The sequence below is a fragment of the Canis lupus genome, chromosome 26 (genome assembly GCF_011100685.1).
Source record: "Canis lupus familiaris isolate Mischka breed German Shepherd chromosome 26, alternate assembly UU_Cfam_GSD_1.0, whole genome shotgun sequence".
Lineage (NCBI taxonomy): Eukaryota > Metazoa > Chordata > Mammalia > Carnivora > Canidae > Canis > Canis lupus.
The window spans coordinates 18,770,184-18,787,960 of NC_049247.1; the positions used below are offsets into that span (position 1 = coordinate 18,770,184).

The following is a 17,777-nucleotide window of genomic DNA, read 5'->3' on the forward strand; positions in this document are numbered from 1 at the left end:
TAAACCACCCAGGCATCCCCTACTCTGATGTTTCTTTATGCAATTATTTGTTTAATGCCTCCTGGGAGCCTCACCCCATGCTTAGTTCTGAGGGTTTAGCAGTAACCCCAACAGGCCACAGGGATGTGCTACCCCAGCTAGGGGCTGAGACATTCACTTTTGACTAGGGTATAGACATCTGTGTGTCAGGCCTTTAAAATGGAGTTCTTCCTTCAGCACCTCCTGGAATTGTGGAGATGGGAAGGGAGCAAGAATTGAGATTTTTTTTTTAGTTAATTTTTTTTATTGGAGTTCAATTTGCCAACATATAGCATAACACCCAGTGCTCATCCTATCAAGTGCCCCCCTCAGTGCCCATCACCCAATCACCCCCATCCTCTGCCCACCTCCCTTTCCACCACCCCTGCTCGTTTCCCAGAGTTAGGAGTCTCTCATGTTCTGTCTCCCTTTTTGATATTTCCCACTCATTTTCTCTCCTTCCCCCTTTATTCTCTTTCACTATTTTTTATATTCCCCGAATTAATGAGATCATATAATGCTTGTCCTTCTCCTATTGACTTATTTCACTCAGCATAATACCCTCTGGTCCATCCACGTCGAAGCAAATGGTGGGTCTTTGTCGTTTCTCATGGCTGAGTAATATTCCATTGTATACATAGACCACATCTTCTTTATCCATTCATGTTTCAATGGACACCGAGGCTCCTTCCACAGTTTGGCTATTGTGGACATTACTGCTATAAACATTGGGGTGCAGGTGTCCTGGCATTTCACTGCATCTGTATCTTTGGGGTAAATCCCTAGCAGTGCAATTGCTGGGTCCTAGGGCAGATCTATTTTTAACTCTTTGAGGAACCTCCACAGTTTTCCAGAGTGGCTGCACCAGTTCACATTCCCACCTACAGTGCAAGAGGGTCCCCTTTCTCCACATCCTCTCCAACATTTGTTGTTTCCTGTATTGTTAATTTTCCCCATTCTCAGTGGTGTGAGGTGGTATCTCATTGTGGTTTGGATTTGTATTTCCCTGATGGCCAGTGATGCGGAGCATGTTCTCATGTGCTTGTTGGCCACGTCTGTGTCTTCCTCTGTGAGATTTCTGTTTGTGTCTTTTGCCCATTTCATGATTGGATTGTTTGTTTCTTTGCTGTTGAGTTTAAGAAGTTCTTTACAGATCTTGGATACTAGTCCTTTATCTGATACGTCATTTGCAAATATCTTCTCCCATTCTATAGGTTGTCTTTTAGTTTTGTTGACTGTTTGTTGTGCAAAAGCTTCTTATTTTGATGATGTCCCAATAGTTCATTTTTGCTTTTGTTTCTCTTGCCTTCATGGATGTATCTTGCAAGAAGTTACTGTGACTAAGTTGAAAAAGGGTGTTGCCTGTGTTCTCTAGGATTTGGATGGATTGTTGTCTCACATTTAGATCTTTCATCCCTTTTGAGTTTATCTTTGTGGTGTAAGAGAATGGTCCAGTTTCATTCAGCAAGGATTGAGATTGAGGAATAATGATTCCTACTCAGGAAGGAAGAAGTGAGAACCACCAAATGCAAAGGGACGTTGGAATGTTGAGTTCCCACTGTTTCAGTGGTGGCTAGGGGCAGAAGCTCTTTCAGGCAAGACTTACATAGCCCCAAGTGATGGCTAAATGCATCCAGTTCAGTAGGCAAAATCAGCCCAGGCCTGTACTTCTGAGAAGGTGGCTCTTTGGGCCAGGATTCATGAGTGGTATTCAGAGATCTCTGGGAGCCAGGACCCACTGGAGTCTCCCTGGCTGCTGCACTTGACCAAAATAGGCAGGCTTGGCTGGAAGGATGCTGGGGAAATTATTAAGCCTTCCATAGTGGTGTTATTACATAGTCTATTCTTCATTCAATAAACACTGAAAGATCTTGACTCCAAACCTCATACTCCATTGTTTGCATTCATTCAATAAACACTGAAAGATCTTGACTCCAAACCTCATACTCCATGTGAATGAATCAGTAGAAATGGGGACTATCGGGAATTAGAAGTATGCTTGTCCATCAAGTGGTGAAGATGCAGGTAAGAATCCCTGCTATTGATTGAGCCCTGCTTATGTGCTAGACAATGCACCAAATGTTACATGCATTCCCATGAGATGCTCAAAGTCACCCTATGAATGAATGTGATTATTTACTACTGTTTCATAGATGGATAAACTGAGCCTAGTAAAGGTTAAAGAACTTGCCCAAGTTCATCCATCTGGTGGTACACAGAGCTAGAATTCCCACTGGCCTCGTTTGACACCAAAGTCTGAGCACCTGGCTACCCCACATTGACAAGAGAAGGTGAATGCCTCATCCAAGGTCACATAGCAAGCAGTGGTGCACTAAAGGCAGGACTAGGACTCAGGCTGCCTTCCCTTAGTCCTGCCTTCTCTGCCGCTCAGCCCTCCCTTGTGCAGACTGAAGGCCATCTCACTGTGCCTGGAATCCCTTCAAAGCCCCAGGGAAGGACAAAAGGAGGAGTCGGGGTGGGGGTTTCAGCTGTTCCCTTCAGACCCCCGCTGTGGTCGAGTAATTTTCCAGATTGGATCCAATTTCCAGTCAGAGCTGAAATGTGTCAGGCATTCAGCAGCAACAAGCCAAGCCTGACTGCGTGTGGCGGGAATGGAGGGGGCTAATGATTTGCCAGTGGCGTCCGATTACCAGCAAATTGTCAGAACATGCCAGCTTTGCAAGATGGTGTCAGTGATGGCCCCATGTCCAGGCCAGATATCTGGAATGGAATGGGGGAGGCATTTCTCTGAAGCCCCTTCGATTGTCCCAAGAAGAGACTGGCATGCTTTTCCATCTCAGACACAGAAGGCAGCAAGAGAAATGGGAAAAAAGGTGCATTTGGTGTCTCTGTGGGCTTGTGGCCCATGGGATCCTGGAATAGAATGATCATATGTATATAGGAGGCAGGGACAAGGTCATGGTTAGGAGCAGGGCTCTGGAGGCGGAGCTGGGTTGACATAGCTGGGTGACTTGAGATTATTTATAAAATAAGAATTTGTTTTTTTTATGTATAGAATAATAACAATAATGCTCACCTTTCTTGTAGACTTGTCAGGTAATCCTAATGAGTGAGTGCTGATGACAGCCTTAGAAATGTGCCCAGCACTTCGTAAATGCTTAAAACACAGCAGCCATGGGAACCTGCTTCTGCCCTCTGCCTCATTCCCCTCTTGCTCATCACTGACCCATTCCCCCTCTGCCTCCCACCAGTCCTGGCCACTCAACAGATACTTAACTGAACAATTTCAACAAGATGGCTATTTAGTTCAGACTCCCAACAGAAGCTCTTTGAATTGCTGAATTGTAACAGAGCTTTGTTGCTTGGCTAACTGAGTCCTTATGCTCTTCCCATGTTTTTAAGAGCAGTGTAGGGTGGTGAATTCATCTTCCACCACTTATAAGCTGCATGTGATCTTGGGCAGGTGACTATACCACACTTGCCTCAGTTTACTCAAAGGTGACTATAATGCCTCTCTCTAAGGGCTGCCGCAAAGTTTATTTATTTTGAAAGATTTACCCATTTATTTGAGAGAGAGAGAGAGAGAGCGCGCATGTGTGCATGCTGGGGGAGGGGTAGAGGGAAAAGAAAAGAGAATCTCAAGTAGACTCTCCACTGAGAGTGGAGCCTGACTCAGGGCTTGATCTCATGACCCTGGGATCATGACCTGAGCTGAAATCAAGAGTCAGGCACTTAACTGAGCCACCCAGGGACCCCTGCTGTGAAGTTTAAATGAAGTTTAAGCTGATTTAACTGTGCGTGTGTGTACATGTATATGTGCACATACATATATATTCATGGGTACATACATGTGTCCATGTTTATGTGCATGGTATATAAGCACATGCAAAAACAGTGCATGGCAAATAGTTCCAACCTAGTGTGGGCTGCCATTATTACACCAGGCCAAAATCTGCTTCCCTGATTTTCTCATCCATTGGGCTGCCCTTGGAGCCTGGATAGAATGAGCATTCATTTATTCTACAGTCGACATCTAACAATAGTCACTGAGTAGCTATTGTGTGCTAGACATCGTGCAGGCTTTCTGTGGTGGCTACAGAGGCTCCCCGCTCAGACCTCCCCCTGAGGGAGCTTCGTTGACCAACAGCTTTCCACTGCTGCATCTGTGGGTTCACCATGATGTTCATGCCAGGCTGTGCTTCTCCCAAATGCTCCCAGCCAAAGACTGAGCATATGGGGTAATAGAGCCCAGCCAGTTCTGCTCAACACAGAATGCTCTGCATTCATTTCCTGAAGCTTCCATAACAAATTGCCACAAACTTGTGGCTTAAAACAACTGAAATGTATTGCCTCACAATTCTGGAGGTCAGAAGTCCAAAGTTGAGGTTTTGGCTATACATCCTAAGGAGGTTCTAGGGAGAAGACTTTCTTATCTCTCTGCCTTCTGATGGCTGTCAGCATTCCTTGCTGACATGACTCCATGCTCTGCCCACGTGTACACATCACCATCTCTTCTTTCAGTTTTTACTCCTGTCTGCCTCAAACCTCCGTCTCCGTCTATCTTTCTTTTATAAGGACACTTGTCATTGGATTTAGGGCCTACCTAGAAATCCAGGATAAGAACCCTGTCTCAATATCCTTAATCACATTTCCAAAGACCCCTTTTCCAAGTAAGATAATGTTCACAGATTCCAGGGATTCGATGTGGACATTTTCACGGGGCTGTTTTTCAGTTTCCTACACCCACAACAGGCAACTTTTGCTCAAGGACTCTCCATTTTTTCTGGCTGAGAATGTTTCAGCACAAGCATCTACTGATGAGTCCTGCCTCCTCTGACAGGCATCAGACGTGGAGTTTGGCCAGAAGTCTCTCCTATCTGCCTTGCTTTCCCTTCCCTCAGCCTTGACAGGCACAACCTTCAATAATTGCTCATCAAACCCTTTCTTGGCATCTGCTTCTTGGAAGACCCAAAGCTGAGTGCTTTCTCTTCCATCTCTCAGGGGTCCTGGGACCTCCTGCCTAGAGAGAGCATGATCACTAGGATGGCAGCCTATCTTGTTGGCTCATTGATTTGGTGACCAGGTAGGATATAGTCAAGATCAGAGGTTTGAAACCCAACTGGGTATGTTAACTTTGGTTCTTTGGCCATGGTGTCTGCACCCACTTGTAGTGGACATTTATTCTTTTGTCTGACTAGTATTCTTTTTCCCCAGACAGAGCTTTCTGGGGAGTTCTTTTCTTCTTCTTTCTCCCTGACTCCATCCACTGACATGGAGTTAACAAGGGGGAGGTCATGTTCTTCCATCCTCAGCTGACGATTGGCCTGGGAGTGGGCACATGACCCAAGCCAGTGAATCAGAGCTCTTCCCTTGGAACTGGTGTAGGAGCAGGAAATATGAGAAGAAAGTCTTCCATGGTTCATAGCGACAGGGGCTGTGCACCCAGATGGCCTGCTGTGAACGTGATGGAGACAACTAGCCTGAGAGAATTCAGCCATCAGTGCAGAAGCAATCAGCTATGAAAGGTGGAGGAAGAGAGTAATAGAGACTGGAGCACTGAGCCCCTTATGTTGCTTTTCAGTCAGCATCATGAAGCCTTACCCCTGCCCTTCTTCCACATATGGGTCAATTAATTCTCTTTTAGCTTACACTGGTTTTGTTACTTGCTACCAGAGGAGACCCTGACCAGTATAATTTCCTTAGGAATTCCTGTCTTTAACTCCTCAACGCAGGGGGTGAGAGTGTGGGTATTTCAAGATATATTGAGGTATAATCGATATACAATTAATTGCTCACATTTAAGGTGTACGATTTCATGAATTTGGACACATTTACACCCATGAATCCATCATTATAACCAAGATAGTGAGCATGTATCCATCATCCCCTAAAAGTGTCTTTGTGTCTCCTTTGTCCTCTCTTTTTGCCCTCCCCAAGAAAGGTTCCCCACTTCCTCCCAAGGAACCACTGGATTGCTTTTTACCACTATTGACTGATTCGCATTTTCTAGAATGCTATGTAAATAGAATGATATAGTATGTGCCTCTTTTGTTTGCCTTCTTTCACCCCACAGAATTATTTGATATTCATCCATGCTGGTGTGTGTAATAATGCCAACACTCTTTCATAGAGTTTATATTTGTGAGGCTCAAATGAAGTAATAGGCATAAGAATATTTTTTAAGTAAGAAAGAAACATAGTTGCTATACAGGATAATTCTTGAGCTACGTTCTGCCTAAAATATCTATTCCCTTTCCCACTTCCTTGCCTGGTGAACCCCTTTCATCACCTCCTGCAGTATGCTCATCCCCAATTGCTGTGAGTGTTAGCAGTTGATGCTTCACAGCTGCCCCATACTCCACTGAATTGCCTATGTGGACAAGGACTGCCTCCCCTGGGAGGTTAGCCTCTCCCACAGAGGCAGCTGACAGGCAATGACTAACTGATCAACGTGGGACAAAGGCTGTGGTTCAACTGATGCTCTCAGGCTTCCCATGGGATTAGTGTGAAGCTAGACCCCAGCTAAGACCATACCTTTGCTTAACTTCCCCTCACCCTGCCCTATTCTGCCTCCTTCACTCCCTTTACCTCCTTAACAAATAAATCCCTTGCACAAATGCCTGGCTCAGGCTCTGCTTCTAAAGAATACACCCTGGGACAATTAGGACTAGAAGTAGCCCTAGGAAACCAATTCTAAGCATGGGATTCTGGACTTGGAGCACTTGCTGCCTTAAGGGAAAAGAAGAGCCCATCACTGGGGGTAAGTGGAGTATTGATGGTTTCTGGTTGGTGTGTAGCAGGATAGTTGCTAAGACACACTGTGGTGACCTGGGACACATTAAGGCAGGAGGAGATGCAGTAACTTGTGAAGTATCTCTGGCATTTGAAAGACATAGGAGAGGGGTGCCCAGCTGGCTCAGTTGGTAGAACATGTGACTCTTGATCTCAGGATTGTGGTTTCGAGCCCTATGTTGGGTGTAGGGATTACTCAAAAATAAAGTCTTAAAGACATGGGGAAAATAATAACTGTGAGGAATTATAAAGGTGAGTATCTGTTAATTAGTTCTCTTGAATCATTAGATTCATGAAACAGAGAAAAAAACAGGCTCCGATCTATTCATTGTAATTTAAAGCCCAGTGTAGAGTCAGAGAAGCTCCTTGGGAACATTGAAACGGACCTAGTTGAAGACCAGGCAAAAGACTCACTTGTGAAAGTTACTGACCTCAGAGAAAGATGACCTCTCAGCATTGACAGAACTGCTATGTCAAAGTCAGTGCCTGATAGGGAGGGTGGAAGACCCTGGGATCTGGAGAAGATGCCCTGGAGAGCCTCAAATCCCCTGATTTTCCTGAGCCCTCTGAGCCTCCAGAAGAAGCACCTCCCTTTGTTAGAAGACATCAGCTTCCCTTTGCTTGAAAATTATGTAGAGCTCAAACAAGACAGCTAATTATAGGTTAATGCTTTCCCTTCCCAGCATATACCTCTCCTCCCCATTTGGAAATCAGAGCTGTAAGAAGGGTAAAGTACCAGCATAGCTTCATCCACAAAAGTGCTGGATCTGCTAAAGGTAGGAGAGATAATAAACTCCAAAAGAATTGCAGAACCTGGAATTGGGAGAGTATGGGTTGGAGTGGCTTCTGAGGATGCTAGATCAAGGGAGCAAGATAGAAAGAGAGTTTGTTTAGTATGGGGCATTCTCCCCAGCTTGTTAAATAAAATCTCACTTCCTATTAAGTGCCTCAGGTGCCAGTCCTGATTCACTGCTGGGAGGCTTAGAAAACTGGCTTATGTTGAATGAAGTAGAGATAGCAGACTAGAGGAAGGGATCAAGAAACTTAGAAAAGTGGAAATGCTAGAGAGGATCTATTAAGACCAGAAAATCATCAGCTAACTAGATTCCTTAGAAAGGTCTGGTGGACGCTCCTTTTATCAAGGCCATAAGGAATATGCTGATGAGAGAGCACTAGTGTCATTGGGAAGCTCTGCGGTGGTGGTGTCCTCTGAGAATGGGCTGGCAGAGATGCTGCCTCAGAACTGGTATCTGAAAGCAATGGGAATGATGGGATTTGGTGTGACGAGGCCACATGGCAGCACTTAATCATCGAAGCAAGGAGGGCACAACGACTGTCATGAGTAGCAAGTCAGAATGGCAGCTGAGGTGGCTTGACCTATTGGAATCTATGGAGATGGCTGATAGAGCATGGTGTTCCTGGTCAGGACAGATAGGTAGCCAACAAGTGTGTTGCTATGTATTTATGATCAAAGAAGATCAAGAATAGATGAGCAGAAGACTTAAGTCAGTTATCCCAAAGGAAAAACATGTTTGTCATTTCCATGCTTGAAACTGGTTCCCAAACTAATTCCCACAGACTGAGACAGAAGACAGAGTCTCTATGAGAAAGGACATTGCAGCATCATGGCAGTTTGTACAGTAGTGATTAATCTAGTTCTTCCCCAGAAGAATGACCTGTGGCCATTTACTCAGATATCTGTATACTGGGATGGTAAGCAGAATAATGGTCTCCCCCTGCTCCAAGATGTCCATGCCATAATCCTTGGATCCTAGGAATACATTACATTACATTACATTAAAAAAGAGACTTTGAAGATGTATTTAAGATTCCAGATTTTAAGATAGGGAGATTATCCTGGATTATCCAAGTGGGTCAAAACTAATCACATAAACCCTTGAAAGGTGAGGGTTTCTCTAGCTGGAGGCAGGAAAGAAGGAAGAAGGAAATGTCAGAGAGATTCAAAGCATGTGGCCCCCTTGTGCCATTCCAAGAAAGGGGCCACATGAAAGCATGAGAAAAAAATGTAGGTGGCCTCAGGGGTGATGACCGACATCCAGCAAGTAAATAGGACATCAATCGTACAACCATAAGGAACAGAATTTGGTCAAAAACTTGAATCAGCTTGGAAGCAGATTCATTCCCAGAGCCACCAGAAAGAAATCCAGCCTAGCCAACACCTTGATTTCACACTTACGAGACTCTAAGCAGAGGATATGTTGAGTCATACCATACCCAGACTTCTGACCCACACAACTGTGAGAAATAAGTAGATGTCATTCCAAGCCATCAAGTTTGTAGTAATTTGTTATGGCAGTGTTTAATACATAACATTAATACAGGGCCATTGAGGGTTGTTGGATATTGGATATGAATTGATGCTGATATGCAAAGACCCCAAACACTGCTGTGCCTCCCATGTTAAAGTAGTGGCATATGAAGGCCAGGTAATACATGGAGTCCTCTACCCGGGTCATCTCCTAGAGTTTACATGGACCAATGTGATGTCTTACAGACCATTGTTGGTCATTCCTATTTCCAAAATACCATTGGAAATGAATGTACTTAATTTTTGGCATGACTCTGACATTCATGTTGGTTTTTTGACTATTGAAATAAGAGGTATCATGGTAGAAAAGACCAGGTGGAAGCGCCTGAATCTGCTCTCTCTCAGCCAAAGGAGTAAATAAAAAATATTCCATCCTACGGGGGAGGTAAAGATAAATACTTACCCCACACAATTACAGAAGGCACAAGTGTTAGTCTCATCAATTCTTTTCTAATTAATTAGCCTGGCCTGGCTGGCCCCTTCAAAGACCAGGCAGTCATGGCAGATAACAGTGGATAATCTCAAATGCAATCAAGTAGTAGCCCTGATCTTACTGCTGTGCTAGTTGTAGGATCTTTGCTGGAGGACAGTAGCCCAGCCTCTGCTGTGGAGATGTGCAGCTAATGATCTGGTGAATGCCTTCTTTTCAATACACCTCAGGAATGAGGATTAAAGCAGTCTCCACTGATGTGGGACAGATAGCAGATGAATTCCTTTCCCTGGGGCTACATGAAGTCTCCAATTCTCTGCTACGATATAGTCCAAAGGGACTTGGGACCCCTAGAAATTCTGCAGAACATCACATTGGTCTACTACATTGATGACTTTGTGTTAGTTTATCTGATCTGATGAACAGAAAGTGGTAAATAGATGCCTTGGAAAGACAAATTTGCTTCAGAAAGTGGGAAAGAAAAGCCTATTAAAATTCAGGAGTTTGCCATACCAGTGAAGTTTTCAGGGGTCCAGTGATCCAAGACAGGTCAATACATTCCCTCATAAGTTCAGGACAAGCTATTTCACTTTGTACCTTCTACCACTGAAAAAGGAGCACAATGCTTGGTGGGCCCCTTTGGGTATTTGAAGACAGGATATTTTGCAGTTGAGAATAATTCTCCAGCACATTTATTGCATGACATAAAAGGCTGCTAGTTTTTTAGTAGAGCCCAGGGCAAGAAAGGGCTCTGAAGTTGGTCCAAGCTGCTGTTTGAGCCATATGATATGGAGTTGGGCCTTGGCATAGGTAGTGGGTTGAATTGGACCACTGCAAAAGGAATGCTGCAGTCCTAACCCCTGGTACCTGTGAATGTGACCTTATTTGAAAATATGAACTTCTCCTATGTAATCAGGTTAAAATGAGGTTGTATAAGACTAGGGGACACCTTAAATCTAATGACTTGTGTCTATAAGGAGAGGCATATTTGGAGGCACATTTACAAACTCACAGGGAGAGAATACCATGTGAGGACAGAGGCAGAGATTGGAGGGATGCATCTATAAGCCCAGGAATACCAAGGACTGATAGCAAACACCAGAAACTAGGAGACACACAGGGATGGTTTTTCCCTCAGAGCTCCCAGAAAGAACCAACTGTACTGACACCTTGATTTTGCATTCCTAGCTTCCAGAATAGTGAGAGAATAAATTTCTGCTGTCTTAAGCATCCAGTTTGTGGTACTTTGTTATGGAAGCCCTTGGAAACAAATACACCATCTAAAATATAAAATTGTACCCTATCTAAAACATGGAAATGTATACCATTTGCAACACAGTACATAGCTTGCTGCTGGGCTCTGGTGACAACTGAGTGTCTGGCCATGTGATATCAAATAGCCATGCAGTCAGAAGCTGCTAGTCTCATCGTGAACTGGGTACTGTCAGACCCACAAGTGAAGGTCGTACATACTGGATTGGGCTCACACAGGTCCGGGGAACATAAGTTGCATGGGCTTGGGGCCAGGACTCCCATTAATCCACTACTGTTGTACCAGCATCTGTCCCTCAGCTCTCATCTGTGACCACATGAAGAGCTCCAACTGATGGAAGATGAATAGGCTTAGTTCACAAATCAGTTTACCTAGTCTCTGTGTGCCAACCAAAAATGGACAATTGGCAGCATTATAGCCATTTTCAGGGTTGGTTCTAAAAGACTGGTGAGAGGAAATCCTCCCAGTGGATATAGTCTTCAGGTATGCACCACAGCATTGACTCTGTGTGGAGACAGAAATGGCCAAGCAGAGAATATACACAGGACCATAGAAAATGATGAATAATTTGGTTGATTGGTCAAGGACTCAGGAGGAGAAATTTTGGAAAATGGAGTAAAGAGTGTTATGAATAGTGTAGATAGAGGTGTGAGAGTGGGCACAAGGCATGTGAGTTCTTATAATGTATGCTAATGTCAACTGTTGCAAAAGAGACACTAAAAAACCATATGGACAGGACTCAGTCAGTACATATCAGCCCCTCTTGTTAAAATTTCCTCCAAATTGTGACCAACCAGAGTTCTGTAGAGGCTACGCCTACGTGGAGTGAGCTTAATGTGTAAAGCAATGAATCAGAGCAGTTCAAAGGGGTGGACTGTTACAGGCAGAGCTGCTGTCCATCTCAGATCCTTTTAATGGGTGTGCTGGCAGTGGCCCCATCTGCCTCCTTAAAGAGCTCATAGTCTGAGACAGGCTCGAGAATGGACTTTGGGTCAGGGCCTGGAGGAAGAAGGCAAAGGGCAAGGGAACCTGGTCAAACATCATGGCAGCCCTTGGAGCTATGTGGGGAGCAGAGTTCACCTCTGGCATCATCCTCATCCATACCCAGCATGCTGGTGGACCCATCTTCCAGATGCCATGAGTGCTGGCTGTGTGGCTCATGGCCACCTCATTCTCTGGTCAGTTGACTCCAGCCAATAGGAATCCCTTTGTCATCTGGGAACAGCTGACATCTTATGATAGACTGACATAGGGGAATAAAATCCAGGATGCTTGCCTGGATGGAGGCAACCAGAAATGGTGGGACCATTTCTATGACATAATTCATGTTCAGAGCACCCTGTGCAATCAGACCATTAGATGATGGCTAGCCTTATAGCTGAGACCACATCCTTGTTTAGTTTTTATCCCTGCCCTGCCTCCCTCACCCCCTTCTCCTAAGAGTACCCACTCAAAAAGCCACTTGTATGAGAATAGCACCAAGAAGCAAACAAGGGGCACCTGGGTGGCTCAGTTGGTTAAGCAACTGACTCTTGATTTCAGTTCAGGTTGTTATCTCAGGGTCATGGGATTGAGCCCTATGTCAGGCTCCAAGCTGAGTGTGGATCCTGCTTGGGATTCTCTCTTTCCTTTTCCCTCTGCCCCTCTCTGCTTATTTTCTTTCTCTCCCCCCGCCCCCCCCCCCCCCCCCACTCTTTCTCAAAACAAAAAAAGGCAAAAGAAATCTAGGAATTAATCTAACCAGAGACATGAAATATCATGATCACATCAGGTAATTTTTTAGTATTATCAAAGAATTCCTTATCTCCTATAACTTCTTCAAATCATCAAATAGCCAATCCATGTGAAAAATTTCCCAAGAATTATAATTTTAATATATAGTTTATTTGTTTGGGTCTGTATTAGTTTTTGTATTGATGTTATAACAAATCACCATAAAGTTGGTGGTTTAATAGTATAAATTAATTATCTCAAGGTTCCAGAAGTCAGAAATCAGACATGGATTTCACAAGGCTAAAATCAAGACTGTACTCCTTTCTAGAGGCTCTAGGGGTGAATCTGTTTCCTTGCCTATTTCTATGACCTTTTTCCTGTTGTCACATCTCATTCTGACTATAGCCCCGAAAAACTCCACTTTCAAAGGTTCATGATTAGATTGGACCTACCTGGATAATCCAGAATACTGTCTCCCTCTCAAAGGCTTTAGCCTTAATCCCATCTGCAAAGTCTTTTTTTTTTAAAGATTTTATTTATTTATTCATGAGAGACACAGAGAGAGAGAGAGAGAGAGAGAGAGGCAGAGACACAGGCAGAGGGGGAGAAGCAGGCTCCACGCAGGGAGCCCGACATGGGACTTGATCCTGGGGCTCCAGGATCAGGCCCTGGGCTGAAGGCGGCGCTAAACCGCTGAGCCACCTGGGCTGCCCTGCAAAGTCTTTATTTGCTGTATAAGGTAACATATTCACAGGTCATAGGGATCAGGAAATGGACATCTTTGGAGGCCATTATTTTGCCATGGCAGAGTCCGAGTAAAATCCATATATTGTGTTTGGATGATATATCTCTTAAGTCATTTTAAATCCATGGATCCCTCTGCTTTAACTTTTTTTTTTTTTGGCCTTGCAGTTTATTATTAAAGAAACTCAGTTCCTTTTCCTATGGGGTTCTCCCAGTCTTGATTTTGCTGTACTCTTATGGTTTCTTTAAAGTATCCTTCTGCTCTCTGTTTTCTCTGTGCATTGGTGGTTGGATCTAGAGGCTTTATCAGATTTATGTTCATTGCTTTTTGTAAGACTACTTCATGGCAGTTGTGTGTGTGTGTGTGTGTGTGTGTGTGTGTGTGGAAAAAGAAAGAGAGAGAGTAGTAGTTACTGGTGCTTAATACCTAAATACATTAATTCCATATGAGTTGCAAAAGGGTGAAATTCTAATTCTATGTTGATTTATTATCTGGAATATATCTACAGAATATCATTTGCTATTTGGCTAGCTTGAGGTGCTATTTATTTATTTATTTATTTAGGAGAGGCAGGATAAATGGTTACTTCTTTCTCTTTATTGTCTGTTTCCACAACGGATAGTTCATCAGTATTTTCCATCCATGACCACTGAGTTTCCTTTTGAATATCATTATGAAGTCAAGGATTTAGGTATATTCAATTTCAAAGCTAGATCTACATTCTGGTTTTAGAACAGTATTACCCAAGTTTCCTGTCAGTAAGAATCTTGCTACTTCATCCTCAAATATTTTGCTCACTAAATCCACTGCACACAATAAGAGCTAATTAGTTGCCCAAATTTTAACAAATTAAGGCCATAAGCAAGAGTCAAATAAGGTTATGATCAGACAGTGAGTGCCAATGTAAGTCTTTCGGATTGCCAGCATTCCAGCCCAAACGAGATTCATTTGTCAACCTCTTCTTATCCCATACTGTTAGCTTCTCTATATTGAGAATAGCTTGGATACTCTTGCTCTCACTGTTTGCCACAAGAATTCCTTGTTTAAAACCATCCACTTCATCTTAGCAGCCAGCAGTATTGAGTTCTTACTATGGGATAGATAGTGTGCTAAGTACTCTGATGTATTGACTCTTTAATTTTTAAAATCACCTGAAGAAGTAGACACTATTCCAATCATCTCCATTTTGTGGATGAGAAAATTGAGTCACAGAAAAGTTAGGTGACTAAACTGAGGTTACACAGCCAAGAGAGGATGAAGCGGAGACTGACAGCCCCAGGCCCAGACCCCTCAGGGGCAATTATTGGCCAAGTAGTAGTTGCCTCCTCCAGAGGAAGCGTGGACCCTTTGGTTCACCACAGTACCACTTGGCAGTCCTCATCCAGTGCTATTACTTGCCTGGCCTCTGCTGGCATTTGAGTCTGAGATCTCTGACATGCCTCAGCGCCCCTACACAAATCTTGTGATGCTAATTGAGTGGCTAATAAGAATGGATGCCTCATCTGAACCTGTCCAGGGAATAGAGTTTTATTTGTCCTGGATCCCATGCTGGGGTGGATTTATAAACGCAGAATCCCAATGCCAAATTTAACAGAGTGAATTATTTTGTTTCCCAAATGTAGGCCACAGCATCTAATTTAAGCTGTAGCTTAGTAACTTGTGTGTACAATTACCCAGTAAGGTGATGGGTGATGGACACATTCAAGATGGGATCTGGAAGCATTGGACCAAGTAATTTCTTCTTTTCTTTCTCCTGCCACAAGAAACAATTTTCTGTTTGTTGACTATTGACTGTCTTGGTGTTTTCAGTACTTTCTTCAGTCCCTAGAGATAACATTGGAGGTGTGGCTCAAAGACCAGCCAGCTGGCAAGAGACCATGAAATGCAAGCCCTGCACCACGGCCCTTTGCTGTGTGAGGTGGGGTTATTTCTTGAGGTTCTCTGGGCCTGTTTTCTTAGTAACATACAGAACCAGAGGTGTTTCCCTTGTCAAAGACCTTTGGTTCTATGAAATAAGTGGTGGCTCTGGGGCTAGGTAGACTTCATTTCCATACACGTTATGGTGACTGCCTTTAATCGTGACTCACTGTGCAAAGCATCGTCCGTATATTATCTCATTTAGAACATACCACGATATAACACACACACTGAGGCTCAGAGGAGTTAAGTGGTTTGTCTGAAATCACACAGCCGCTAAGCAGCAGAGCTGGTCAAAACCCATGAAAGCAGACTCATCAGGAGGCAGGGGACTTCCCAGTAGAAAGCTGGACAATGACTTGGCAGAGACTACGGGATTAATCTAGCCGGGAGGGAGCTGGTCGGTAAAATCTCCTTTCCTCATGTGCTATGAGTTCAAAGTCCTGGGACAATGGAAGGAAAGCCTTGTTGGCTACTCTGTTGCTTTGTTAGTGGATTCTGGCTTATGAAATACTAGACACGGTATCATTGAGCCCCTGGCCAGCTTGGGCAAAAACTGATGGATAGGAAGAACCCATAGAACTAAGCAATAGGTGAGCAACAGTTTCCAGGAATGCAAAGAGCTTTGATGGGGCGCCTGGGTGGCTCAGTCGGTTCAGTGTCTGACTTGGTTTAGGCTCAGATCATGATCTCAGGCTCATGAGATGGAACCCCACATTGGGGTCTGCACTCAGTGGGCAGTCTGCTCCTCTCCCTCTCCCTATGCTCCTCTCCCCACTCGAGCGCACACACACTCATATACATATATGTATATATTTATATCTAAATATACATATATTTAGAGAAAGAGAATGTGAGAGAAAGAGTGCGCTTTGGCATTCAGGGGATCCAAGCAGCATTAGAAACCAATCCAGGAAAAAAAAAAAAAAAAAGAAACCAATCCAGGGCTTGGTGGTGATGATCTATCAGCTCCACTTTCTTCCCATGTGCCTTCACTCTGCTTAAGATTCAGATCTCTAGGAGAGAGCTGACTGGTCCAGACTTGGGTCACATGCCTGACCCTCAACCAAAAGAAGATAGAGCACTTTGATGTACAGCTCCCAAAGGACTATGGATGGGGGCAGGGGCAGGAAGAGATCCCTGCATCAAAATGAAGATGGAGGGGTGCCTGGGTGGCTCAGTTGGTTAAGTGTCTGGCTCTTAATTTCAGTTCAGGTCATGATCCCAGGGTGATGAGATTAAGGCCCTAGTTGGGTTCCATGCTACCTGTGGAGTCTGCTTGAGATTCTTTCTCTTCCTCTGCCTCTCCCCTCCACCCACTCTCTCTCTCTCTCTCTCTCTCTCAAAATAAATAAATAAAACCTTAAAAAGTAAATGAAGATGCTGTAGCAGATGAAGAAGAAAGGTGCTAGCTGGGCAAAATGCAGCAGAGGTCCACCATAGAGGCCTTCCTGGGGATGGGCAGGATGCCCTGGGGGTCTAGGGCAGCTATTTTAGGAGCTTGGATAGTGATTGCTGGTTCTCCCCATCTGCAGAATGATCACATTATAATACACAGACTCTAAGGGTCTCTGTCCCATCTCCCACTCCTGCAACTAAGGCCCTTTGAATCCTTCCCTGAATGCTCAGCACCCCACCTAGGAGTGCTGGTTTCCTAGACTTCTGCCCAGGTACAGTCGTGGGAAACATGACTGCAGCTGTCACCTAGGACTTCCCCTCTCCTTTTGTTTCTTAAACATCTTGATGAGATGCAGGAAGAGGATTTTTAACATTAGACATTTAGTGACAATAATTATGCACCCATAGCAAGCCTCTTCCCACCTTCCCTCCATTATCCCCATCCCCATCTTTATCCTCGTCAGGCTCCATTATGCACGGATAATAAAGAGATGTTGGGATTTTACAATGATGATGTTGATGAACCCGGGAGAGTGGCTTCTGGAATCAAGCTGGGTTGGCAACTGCTTTTTTGGCCTCATCATACCTCTCTCATGTTGGCTTCTTCTCTGCTGGGTCCTTTGGCCCTTTGTACCTTCCCCCTTAGCAGTTAGAGCTCAGGCTATAAGCCAATGATGATCTTCCTTGGCTGCGAATTGGAAATGCTTTGGGGTGCTTTAAAATACTGAGATCTGGGGTCCCTCCCTGAGAGATTCCAATTTAATTGGTCTGTGGTGGACTTGGGGCATTGATATGTTTAAAAGTCTCTTCAAGTAATTCTAGTGTGCAGCCAGGAATGAAACCCCTGACAGGTTATGGGTTAGCACTTTAGGCTACTGGGTAGCCTGCACATAGTAATATGAAGATTCTAGGGGAAAAGCCTTGTCATGGTCCTTTGGAAGTCCTTCACAGTGGTGTTTGCATATAGAGCTCTGAGACAGCCTAGGGTTCAAATCCCGGATCTTCCTTTCACTAGCTGTGTGCTTTTGGGCAAATGTCTTAAACTCCCCAAGGTATAGCTTCTTTGTCTATAAAGTCAGGTTAATAATAGAACATCCTTTATAAGGATGCCATTAGGATTAAAGCGGCCAGGGACTATAAAGCACTTGGCGTGATGCCCGGTACAGAATAAGCCCTCAATAAATGTTAGTTGTGGCCGATG

At 44.2% G+C, this 17,777-nt stretch overlaps 1 long non-coding RNA gene across 2 annotated transcripts in view; it reads left to right on the top strand.

The window, feature by feature from the left end:
• Positions 1–17,777, top strand: part of LOC102156048 — a 64,700-nt gene that overhangs the window by 29,099 nt on the left and 17,824 nt on the right. The gene's annotated exons all lie outside the window — the stretch shown is intronic.